This window comes from Arachis hypogaea, chromosome 10 (genome assembly GCF_003086295.3).
Source record: "Arachis hypogaea cultivar Tifrunner chromosome 10, arahy.Tifrunner.gnm2.J5K5, whole genome shotgun sequence".
In the NCBI taxonomy this organism is placed as follows: Eukaryota; Viridiplantae; Streptophyta; class Magnoliopsida; order Fabales; family Fabaceae; genus Arachis; species Arachis hypogaea.
Genome location: NC_092045.1, coordinates 67,863,200 through 67,874,863, shown reverse-complemented (window position 1 = coordinate 67,874,863; position 11,664 = coordinate 67,863,200). Strand labels below are relative to the sequence as shown.

At 40.0% G+C, this 11,664-nt stretch overlaps 1 non-coding gene across 1 annotated transcript; it reads left to right on the top strand.

The window, feature by feature from the left end:
• The first annotated feature begins 989 nt into the window (after nt 1-989).
• LOC112719098 (small nucleolar RNA R71) lies at nt 990-1,097 on the top strand. Its single transcript, XR_003161414.1, has one exon. It is a non-coding gene; the product is annotated as a small nucleolar RNA R71 (small nucleolar RNA).
• Nucleotides 1,098-11,664: the final 10,567 nt, after the last annotated feature.

Below are 11,664 nucleotides of genomic sequence, written 5' to 3'. Positions count from 1 at the left end.
AGGTATTTAGCAACTTGCTCTTCAGTGACATACTCATCCTCTTCAGAGGAATAATACTCATCAGAGCTCATGAATGGCAGAAGTAACTCCAATGGAATCTCTATGGTCTCAGTTTGAGCCTCAGATTCCCATGGTTCCTCATTAGGGAACTCATTGGAGGCCAGTGGACGCCCAGTGAGGCCTTCCTCAGTGGCGTTCACTGCCTCTTCTTCCTCCCAAAATTCGGCCATGTTGATGACCTTGCACTCTCCTTTTGGATTTTCTTCTGTATTGCTTGGAAGAGTACTAGGAGGGAGCTCAGTAATTTTCTTGCTCAGCTGACCCACTTGTCCTTCCAAATTTCTAATGGAGGACCTTGTTTCAGTCATGAAACTTTGAGTGGTTTTGATCAGATCAGAGACCATGGTTGCTAAGTCAGAGGTATTCTGCTTAGAACTCTCTGTCTGTTGCTGAGAAGATGATGGAAAAGGTTTGCTATTGCTAAACCTGTTTCTTCCACCATTATTGTTATTGAAACCTTGTTGAGGTCTCTGTTGATCCTTCCATGAAAGATTTGGATGATTCCTCCATGAAGGATTGTAGGTGTTTCCATAGGGTTCTCCCATGTAATTCACCTCTTCCATTGAAGGGTTCTCAGGATCATAAGCTTCTTCCTCAGATGAAGCTTCCTTAGTACTGCTTGGTGCATTTTGCATTCCAGACAGACTTTGAGAAATCATATTGACTTGTTGGGTCAATATTTTATTCTGAGCCAAAATGGCATTCAGAGTGTCAATCTCAAGAACTCCTTTCTTCTGACTAGTCCCATTGTTCACAGGATTTCTTTCAGAAGTGTACATGAATTGGTTATTTGCAACCATTTCAATTAGCTCTTGATCTTCTATAGGCGTCTTCTTCAAATGAAGAGAGCCTCCAGCAGAGCTATCCAAGGACATCTTGGACAGTTCAGAGAGACCATCATAGAAAATTCCGATGATGCTCCATTCAGAAAGCATATCAGAAGGACACTTTCTGATTAATTGTTTGTATCTTTCCCAAGCTTCATAGAGGGATTCTCCTTCCTTCTGTCTGAAGTTTTGGACTTCCACTCTAAGCTTACTCAATTTTTGAGGTGGAAAGAACTTTGCCAAGAAGGCATTGACTAGCTTTTCCCAAGAGTCCAGGCTTTCTTTAGGTTGAGAGTCCAACCATGTCCTAGCTCTGTCTCTTACAGCAAAAGGGAATAGCATAAGTCTGTAGACCTCAGGGTCAACCCCATTAGTCTTGACAGTGTCACAGATTTGCAAGAACTCAGCCAAAAACTGATGAGGATCTTCCAGTGGAAGTCCATGGAACTTGCAATTCTGTTGCATTAGAGAAACTAATTGAGGCTTAAGCTCAAAGTTGTTTGCTCCAATGGCAGGGATAGAGATGCTTCTCCCATAGAAATCGGGAGTAGGTGCAGTAAAGTCACCCAGCACCTTCCTTGCATTGTTGGCATTGTTGTTTTCGGCTGCCATGTGTTCTTCTCCTTTGAAGAATTCGGTCAGGTCCTCTAAAGAGAGTTGTGCTTTGGCTTCTCTTAGCTTTCTCTTCAAGGTCCTTTCAGGTTCAGGATCAGCCTCAACAAGAATGCCCTTGCCTTTGCTCCTGCTCATAAGAAAGAGAAGAGAACAAGAAAATGTGGAATCCTCTATGTCACAGTATAGAGATTCCTTGAAGTGTCAGAGGAAAAGAAGAGTAGAAGACAGAAGTAGAAAATTCGAACTTATCACAAGAGATGGAGTTCGAATTTTGCATTAAGGAATAGTGTTAGTTCATAAATAAAAGGATGTGAGAAGAAGGGAAGTGATTTTCGAAAATTAAGTGAAAATTTTGAAAACATTTTTGAAAAACATCACTTAATTTTCGAAAATGAAAGTGGGAAAGAAGTGAAGTGTTTTTTGAAAAAGATTTGGAAATTAGAAATCAAAAATATTTGATTGAAAACTATTTTGAAAAAGATGTGGTTAAGAAAATATGATTGGTTTTAAAAAAATGTGATTGAGAAGATATGATTTGAAAAACATTTTGAAAAAAGATTTGATTTTGAAAATTAAAAACTTGACTAACAAGAAAAGATATGATTCAAATATTAAACCTTTCTCAACAAAAAAGGCAGCACAATTGAAATGTTGAATCAAATCATGAATTGATAGTAAGTATCTTTGAAAAAGGAAAGAAATTGATTTTGAAAAAGATTTTGATTGAAAAATTGATTTGAAAAAGATTTGATTTTGAAAAAGTTTGAAAACCTGAAAAAAAATTGCATTGAAAAACAGAATCTTCCCCCTTGTGCCATCCTGGCGTTAAACGCCCAGAATGGTGCACATTCTGGCGTTTAACGCCCAAAACTATACCTTTTTGGGCGTTAAACGTCCAACCAGGTACCCTGGCTGGCGTTTAAACGCCAGTCTGTCGTTCTTCACTGGGCGTTTTGAACGCCCAGCTTTTTCTGTATAATTCCTCTGCTGTATGTTCTGAATCTTCAATTCTCTGTATCATTGACTTGAGAAGACACAAATTAAAAATATTTTTGGATTTTTAATAGTAAGGAAAAATCGAAATGCAACAAGAATCAAATAACAATGCATGCAAGACACCAAACTTAGCAGTTTGTATACTACTGGCACTAATGAGAATGCATATGAGACACATAAATACTCAAGTCAAGAGAATTCAAAGATTAGAGTAAGAAATCATCAAGAACTACTTGAAAATCCTTAAGACACATGAATGAATGCATGCAATTGACACCAAACTTAAGATGAGACACTAGTGTCTCAACAAGAAATTTTTGGATTTTATGATTTTTTTTTATTTTTTTTTGTGTTTTTCGAAAATTAAGTGGAAAAAGGTATCAAAGTTCTTAATGAGAATTCCAGAAATCATGCAATGTTAGTCTAAAACTTCAGTCTAAAGGAATTAGACATGGTCAGCCAAGCTTCAGCAGAACATTGCATTCAAGAGCTAAATTGATGAAGATCAATCAGCTTTGGTGATGATAAGAACATCACCTTGAAACACTAGAATTCATTCTTAAGAACTCTGAAGAAAAAAAAAATACGTAATCTAAGCAACAAGATGAACCGTCAGTTGTCCAAACTGAACAATCCCCGGCAACGGCGCCAAAAACTTGGTGCGCGAAATTATGAACAATACTTTTCACAACTCTCATAATCCCCGGTCATGAATCCCAAGAACTTGGTGTTCAATACCATGGCATTACACAACTTCGCACAACTAACCAGCAAGTGCACTGGGTCGTCCAAGTAATAAACCTTACGCGAGTAAGGGTCGATCCCACGGAGATTGTTAGTATGAAGCAAGCTATGGTCATCTTGTAAATCTTAGTCAGGCAAACTCAAATGGATATGATGATGAACGAAAATAAACATAAAGATAAAGATAGAGGTACTTATGTAATTCATTGGTAGGAACTTCAGACAAGCGCATGAAGATGCCTTCCCTTCCGTCTCTCTGCTTTCCTACTGTCTTCATCCAATCCTTCTTACTCCTTTCCATGGCAAGCTTAAGTAGGGTTTCACCGTTGTCAATGGCTACCTCCCATCCTCTCAGTGATTACGTCGCCTATGCTCTGTCACAGCATGGATAATCATCTGTCGGTTCTCGGTCAGGCCGGAATAGAATCCATCGATTCTTTTGCGTCTGTCACTAACGCCCTGCCTGCTAGGAGTTTGAAGTACGTCACAGTTATTCAATCATTGAATCCTACTCAGAATACCACAGACAAGGTTAGACCTTCCGGATTCTCTTGAATGCCGCCATCAGTTCTAGCCTATACCACGAAGATTCCGGTTAAAGAATCCAAGAGATATTCACCCAATCGAAGGTAGAACAGAGGTGGTTGTCAGTCACATGTTCATAGGTGAGAATGATGATGAGTGTCACGGATCATCACATTCATCAAGTTGAAGAACAAGTGATATCTTAGAACAAGAACAAGCGGAATTGAATGGAAGAACAATAGTAATTGCATTAATACTCGAGGTACAGCAGAGCTCCACACCTTAATCTATGGTGTGTAGAAACTCCACCGTTGAAAATACATAAGAACAAGGTCTAGGCATGGCCGAATGGTCAGCCTCCCAATGATCTAAGATAGCATAAAAATGAAGATAGCTACCCCTCGATGTCTCAATACAATAGTAAAAGGTCCTACTTATAGAAAACTAGTAGCCTAAGGTTTACAGAAATGAGTAAATGACATAAAAATCCACTTCCGGGCCCACTTGGTGTGTGCTTGGGCTGAGCAATGAAGCATTTTCGTGCAGAGACCTCTCTTGGAGTTAAACGCCAGCTTTTATGCCAGTTTGGGCGTTTAACTCCCATTTTGGTGCCAGTTCCAGCGTTTAACGCTGGGATTTCTGAGGGTGACTTTGAACGCCGGTTTGGGCCATCAAATCTTGGGCAAAGTATAGACTATCATATATTGCTGGAAAGCCCAGGATGTCTACTTTCCAACGCCGTTGAGAGCGCGCCAATTGGGCTTTTGTAGCTCCCGAAAATCCACATCGAGTGCAGGAAGGTCAGAATCCAACAGCATCTGCAGTCCTTTTTAGTCTCTGAATCAGATTTTTGCTCAAGTCCCTCAATTTCAGCCAGAAAATACCTGAAATCACAGAAAAACACACAAACTCATAGTAAAGTCCAGAAAAGTGAATTTTAACTAAAAACTAATAAAAATATACTAAAAACTAACTAGATCATACTAAAAACATACTAAAAACAATGCCAAAAAGCGTACAAATTATCCGCTCATCACCGGCCTAAGGTAGAACGGAAGTGGTTGTCAATCACGCGCGTTCATAGGTGAGAATGATGATGAGTGTCACGGATCATCACATTCATCAAGTTGAAGTGCAACGAACATCTTAGAATAGGAATAAAGAGAATTGAATAGGAAATAGTAGTAATTGCATTAAAACTTGAGGTACAGCAGAGCTCCACACCCTTAATCTATGGTGTGTAGAAACTCCACCGTTGAAAATACATAAGTGAAAGGTTCAGGCATGGCCGAATGGCCAGCCCCCAAAACGTGATCAATAGTCTCCTCAGATGAAGAATAAAATAAAACTGAGACCAAAGATGTCTAATACAATAGTAAATTATCCTATTTATACTAGACTAGCTACTAGGGTTTACATGAGTAAGTATTTGATGCATAAATTCACTTCCGGGGCCCACTTGGTGTATGTTTGGGCTGAGCTTGATCTATCCACGAGCTGAGGCTTCTCTTGGAGTTGACGCCAAGTTATAACGTGTTTTGGGCGTTCAACTCCGGATCATGACGTTTTTCTGGCGTTTAACTCCAGACAGCAGCATGTACGCCAAGTTACGTCGTCAATTTCCGAATAAAGTATGGACTATTATATATTGCTGGAAAGCTCTGGATGTCTATTTTCCAACGCCGTTTCGAGTGCAGGGAGGTCAGATTCCAACAGCATCAGCAGTCCTTTTTTGTCAACCTTTTTCAGAGTTTTGCTCAAATCCCTCAATTTCAGCCAGAAATTACCTGAAATCGCAGAAAAACACACAAACTCATAGTAAAGTCCAGAAATGTGAATTTAACATAAAAACTAATGAAAACATCCCTAAAAGTAGCTTGAACTTACTAAAAACTACCTAAAAACAATGCCAAAAAGCGTATAAATTATCCGCTCATCACTAAATCAACCACTAAACTAAAATTGCTCAATCCTTCAATTCCTGTGGGATCGACCTCACTCCCGTGAGTTTTATTACTTGATGCGACCCGGTACACTTGCCGGTGAGTTTTGTGTTGGATCGTTTTCCACACATCAGTTGGGAATGGTCCCATGAAATCAATCCCCCACACGTCAAACAATTTAAGTTCTAGGATGAAGTGTTGTGGCATCTGATTTCTTTTGGGCAAGTTTCTAGCTCTCTGGCATTCATTACAACTCTTCACTAGTTCTTTTTCATCCTTGAAGATGGTGGGCCAAAAGAATCCACACCGCAACACTTTGGCTGTAGCCTTTTCTCCTCCAAAGTATTCTCCATAGCAAGAACCATGACAATTCCATATGACTTTCCATCCTTCTTCCTCTGAGATACATCTTCTAAGTATTCCATCTGAACATTTTTTGGAGAGGTATGGTTTATCCCAGACGAAATACTTGGTATCATTGATGAGCATTCTCTTCTGATGTTTGTTGATCACTGAAGGTACTTCCCCAGTGGATTTAAAATTGGCAATGTTCGCGAACTAAGGTGCCCTATGAACAAACATTAATTGCTCATCCAAAAAAGACTCATTCACACTCGGGTTGTGTGTGCTACCTTCTTTATAAGGAATTCTTGACAAGTGATCTGCTATTCTCTGCTCCTTTCTTATCTTTAATCTCAATGTTGAACTCCTACAGCAGCAAAATCCAGCTTATCAATATTGGTTTTGATTCTTTCTTAGCAAGTAGGTATTTTAGTGCTGCATGATCAGTAAAAATAATCACTTTAGAGCCAATGAGATATGATCTAAATTTATCAAATGCAAACACTATTGCGAGTAATTCCTTTTTAGTGGTGGTGTAATTCCTTTGGGTTTCATTAAGGATCTTGCTACCGTAGTATATAACATGCACCAAAATGTCTTTCTTTTGTCCTAACACTACCCCAATAGCAAAATCTGATGCATCACACATCAGCTCAAAAGGTGAATCCCAGTTAGGTGGGGCAATGATAGGTGCTAAGGAAAGTTTTCTTTTTAGATCTTCAAAAGCCAGCATGCATTCTTGATCAAACACAAAAGGTGCATTAGAGACAAGTAAGTTACTCAAAGGTTTAGCAATTTTTGAAAAATCTCTAACAAACCTTCTATAGAATCCAGCATGTCCTAAGAAGCTCCTAATTGCTTTGACATTACTAGGTGGAGGTAATTTCTCAATTATTTCCACCTTGGCTTTGTCTACCTCTATACCTTAATTAGAGATTTTGTAGCCAAGGACTATCTCTTCTATTACCATAAAATGGCATTTCTCCCAATTTAAGACTAGGATAGTCTCTTGGCATCTCCTTAGCACCAAGGCAAGGTGATGCAAGCAATCCGGGAAGGAATCCCCAAATACTGAAAATTCATCCATAAAAACTTCAATGAATTTTTCAATCATATATGAAAAGATAGACAACATGCATCTTTGAAAAGTGCAGGTGCAATCCACAATCCAAAGGGCATGCGTCTATAAGCAAAGACCCCGTATGTGCAAGTGAAAGATGTTTTCTCTTAATCTCTTTGGTCAACTACTATCTGGTTGTAGTCTGAGTAGCCATCCAAGAAGTAGTAGTATGTATGCCCTGCAAGTCTTTCCAGCATTTGGTCCATGAAGGAAAGTAGAAAGTGGTCTTTTCTTGTGGCCTCATTAAGTTTTCTATAATCAATACACATTCTTCATCCCGTGACAGTTCTTGTAGGGATGAGTTCATTCCTTTCATTAGGCACCACAGTGATGCCTCCTTTCTTGAGGACTACTTGAACGAGGCTCACACATGGGCTATCCAAAATTGGGTAGATCACCACTGCCTTCCATAGCTTCATGACCTCCTTTTGTACCACTTCTTTCATGACTGGATTCAACCTTCTTTGGGGTTGAATGGAGGGTTTGGCATCATCTTCCAACAGGATCTTATGCATGCACATGGAGGGGCTTATCTTTTTTAAATTAGCAAGGGTCCATCCAATGGCATATTGGTGCTTTTGCAGCACCTTGATTAACTCTTTCTCTTGTTCTTGAATGAGAGAAAAATTGATGATCACTGGGTAACTTTCATCACTTCCCAATTATACATACTTGAGAGTGGGAGGCAATGCTTTCAGTGCGAGTTTAGATGCTTCTTTCTCTTCTTTTTTTTTCCTCCAATGTGCTTGGAATGAGTACCTCGGTTGATTGAACTGTTGCAGCCTCACTATTTGATGTGGGGTCTTCTTCTGACACCTATTCATGTTTTTCTTCTTCAAGGGTTTCTTGTACTATGATTTCCACTGCATCCAACCTCATGCATTCTCCTAGTGATTCTCGTGGGTAACTCATGGCCTTGAACACATTGAATACCATTTTCTCATCGTGTAGCCTAAGGGTAAGTTCACCCTTTTGGACATCGATGATGGCATTGGCTGTTGCTAGAAACGGCCTTCCCAAAATGATTGAAGCTTTGGCTTCTTCCTCTATATCCAACACCACAAAGTTTGCTGGGAAGATGAAGTCTCCCACCTTCACCAACAAGTCTTCTACTACTCCATGGGGAAATTTGAATAATTGGTCTGCTAATTGAAGTGTCATTCTTGTTGGTTTGGCTTCCTCAATCATCATTCTCTTCATCATTGCTAAGGACTTCAAATTTATGCTCACTCCTAAATCACATAAGGCCTTTTTCACTGTGATTTTTCCTATAAAATAGGGGATTTGGAAGCTCCCAGGATCCTTCAATTTCTGAGGTAACTTATGTTTAATGATAGCACTACATTCCTCGGTTAACACCACAGTTTCATTATTTCTCCAACTTCTCTTCTTGGTCATTCACTCCTTCAAAAACTTAGCATAGAGTGGCATTTGCTCTAGTACTTCAAAAAAAGAAATATTGACATGCAGTCTCTTGAAAACCTCCAAGAATCTGGAGAATTGGTTGTCCTTTTCATTCTTCTTTAATCGTTGAGGGTAAGGAGCTTTTGAAACATATGATCTGGGGACTTCTTTTTCTTGAGGTGGGTTGGGAGCAGATGTTTGTGCATCCTCTTTATCTTTTGAGCTTTCATCCACTTTCTTCTCCTGTGTTTCCTTTGAGGACTCCTTCAGTTCCTTTCCACTCCTGAGTGTGATGGCCTCGCATTCTTCCATTGGGTTTACCCCCGTGGCACTACAAGGATTGTGGTTAGGGACTTGCTTGGATAGATATCCAATATATACTTCAAGTTTTTTGAAAGTAGCTTCCTGGTTTTGCATATTATTTCTCACCTCCTCCTTGAAAGCTTGCATGTCTTTGGACTCCTTGCTGTGTTCTCCAAGCATGGCCTCAATCCGAGATAGTCTATCCTCAGATGGTAATGGTAGGTTGAAATTAGAGGTTCACAGTGGCTATTTAGTGCTTGATATGGAGGCTGGAAAGTGTTGTTGTATGGGGTTGATATGGTCTTTGATTGGGCTATTGGTAGGTGGAATTATTGTATTGGTTGGAGTTTTGGGGTCTATGATCTTGGTTCTAGTTTTGCTAGTTTCTCCACCCAAAGTTTGGGTGGTTCTTCCAACCAAGATTATAGGTTTTGGAGTGTGGATTAGAGGGTTGTCTTGATGAGTTTCCAACGTAATTGGCTTGCTCCCAATCACCTCCTTCCTCTGCGTTCACTTCTTCTTGAGTTGGTGGTTGAGTATTGACTACTGCAACTTAGTTCCTCTCCATCTGCTTGGTAAGATTTGCCAATTGTTTGGTAATCAGCTTGTTTTGATATAGCAATGCATCTATGTAATTCAATTCCATCACTCCTCTATTTGGATTTCTATCAGAGGCATAGAAGTATTCATTGTTGGCCACAGTTTCTATGATGTCTATAGCCTCATCAATTATCTTCCTCTTATTGAGAGAGCCTCCTGAAGAGTGATCTAAGGCCTTTTTTTATTCTTGTGACAATTGATGACAAGTCATCATATACCTATTTTTCTATGCTTTTTCATACAATAAATTGATGATTAGTGCTTAAATATTGCATTCTTTTGTGCTTAATTGGAATATTTCCTTGATCTTTTAATTTTATAAATCTTGTAGGAAATAAGAAGAAAAAGAAGCAAAGAAGCACAAAATAAGGTAAAAAGGAGAAAAAAAGAGCTTTGGGGCACACTTTGAAGTTGGAGCACACTTTGGAGCCTTAGGCCACGCTTTTAAAAGCGTGTCCCATGACCAAATCAAAAAAGAAAGTAGCCAGCATGCACACTGCTCTGCCCTTGCCAAGAGCAGGGCAATATCGTGATGCAAAGTGAGGTTGGAAGCAAATTTTCGCTAAGTTAAAATCTGGGCGTTCACAGCATGACCATGCCTACTTCAAAGAGCTATAACTTGAGCTACAGACGTCCAATTGATGTGCTTTCAGTTGCGTTGGAAAGCTGACATTTAGAGCTTTCCAACGATATATAGCAATCCATATTTGGCGTACAATTAAGGCATGAGTGAAAGGCATCTTTAAGGGTAAAAAATAAATGAAAATAAACCAAAGTGCTTCCACCAAGGTTCGAAGCTGGAGCCTCACTCCAAAGCAAAGTGGCGCTCATTATCCTGTTCTGCCCTCTTGGAGAGCAGGGCAATGTCGTGATCTCCTCATGAAAAATCAAGGAAAATTGCTCTCCCAAATGCTTTCACCAAGGTTCGAACTTGGGACTTCACCCAAGAACAAGGAAAGCTTTGCGCTGCCCACAAGGAGAGCAGAGCAACAATCCTTGGCACGGCCAACACGCATGCTTGGCGCACACAAGGGAGCTTGGGCAGCGCACAAATTGGCATGGGCATGAACACTTGGCACGCAACATGCTTCCTCACACAACTTCCCTGCTCTGCCCTCCACAAGGGCAGGGCAGCCTCCTGGGAGCAACATGTGCCAAAATTTAACTAAAATTTCATTTAAATTCAATTCCTCACCAAATTGAATCAAGGCCAATCAAACCCATTTCTCCTCAAATCTAAAGCAAGCAAAGCCCACTCAACATGACTCAAAGGCACACAGAGAAGCTAGATTAGAAATTTCATTTTGTGATTTTATTTTGAATTTTAATTTTATTTTATTTTCATTTTGTAAAAAGCCTATATAAAGGCATCACTCTCATTTTCAAAAGGGGAGCTCGATTGGAAAGGAGGTTGGCTCCAATAGGGAGCATTAGGAATAGATAGCTTGATGACAAGTCATCATATACCCATTTTTCAAGCTAATTTCACTTGTTTTATTAGTTTTTATGCACTTTCTTGCATCCTAAGTAAGTGATTTGGAATGAAAATGCATAACTTCTTTAAATCAAACAACTACCATTAAATTGATGCTAACTCATGAGGTTTAAGCTAAATTTAATTGATTTTTAATTGATTTATAAGCCTTGTGAATTTAGTGATACTTTGAGTGGTTGTTTTGGTTTATTGTAGGTGAAGAAAAGAAGAAAAGAGGAAGCGTGGCTTAAGAAGGCGTGGCCCAAGAGAGAAGAAGTGTGGCGCATAAAAGGAGGAAGCAAGCATTGCCCTCCACAAGGGCATACTGCCCTCTAGGAGGGCAACATAAGGAAACAAGCCTTGAGAGGCAACACTGCCCTGCCCACAACAAGGGCAGAGCACAAATTGGTGCCATGGATCAAGGAGAGCAAAAACACTGCCCTGCCCTCCTCAAGGGCAATATCGGGCTCACCAAAGGAAGAAATTCAAAGAAAAAGCCCACCAATGCTTGCCACAAGGATCGAACACGGCACCATGAGGAAACAAGAAACTAGGCCTTAGTTTGGTGCCAAGAAAGCCAAGAAAAAGAGTAGCGTGTGCATTGCCCGAGTTTCGAACACGGGACTTCAACTTTGGAAACATTGCCCTGCCCTCCGCAAGGGCAGGGCAGCATTTTGTGGTGCACGGCCAGCACACCAGATTGGCGAAATC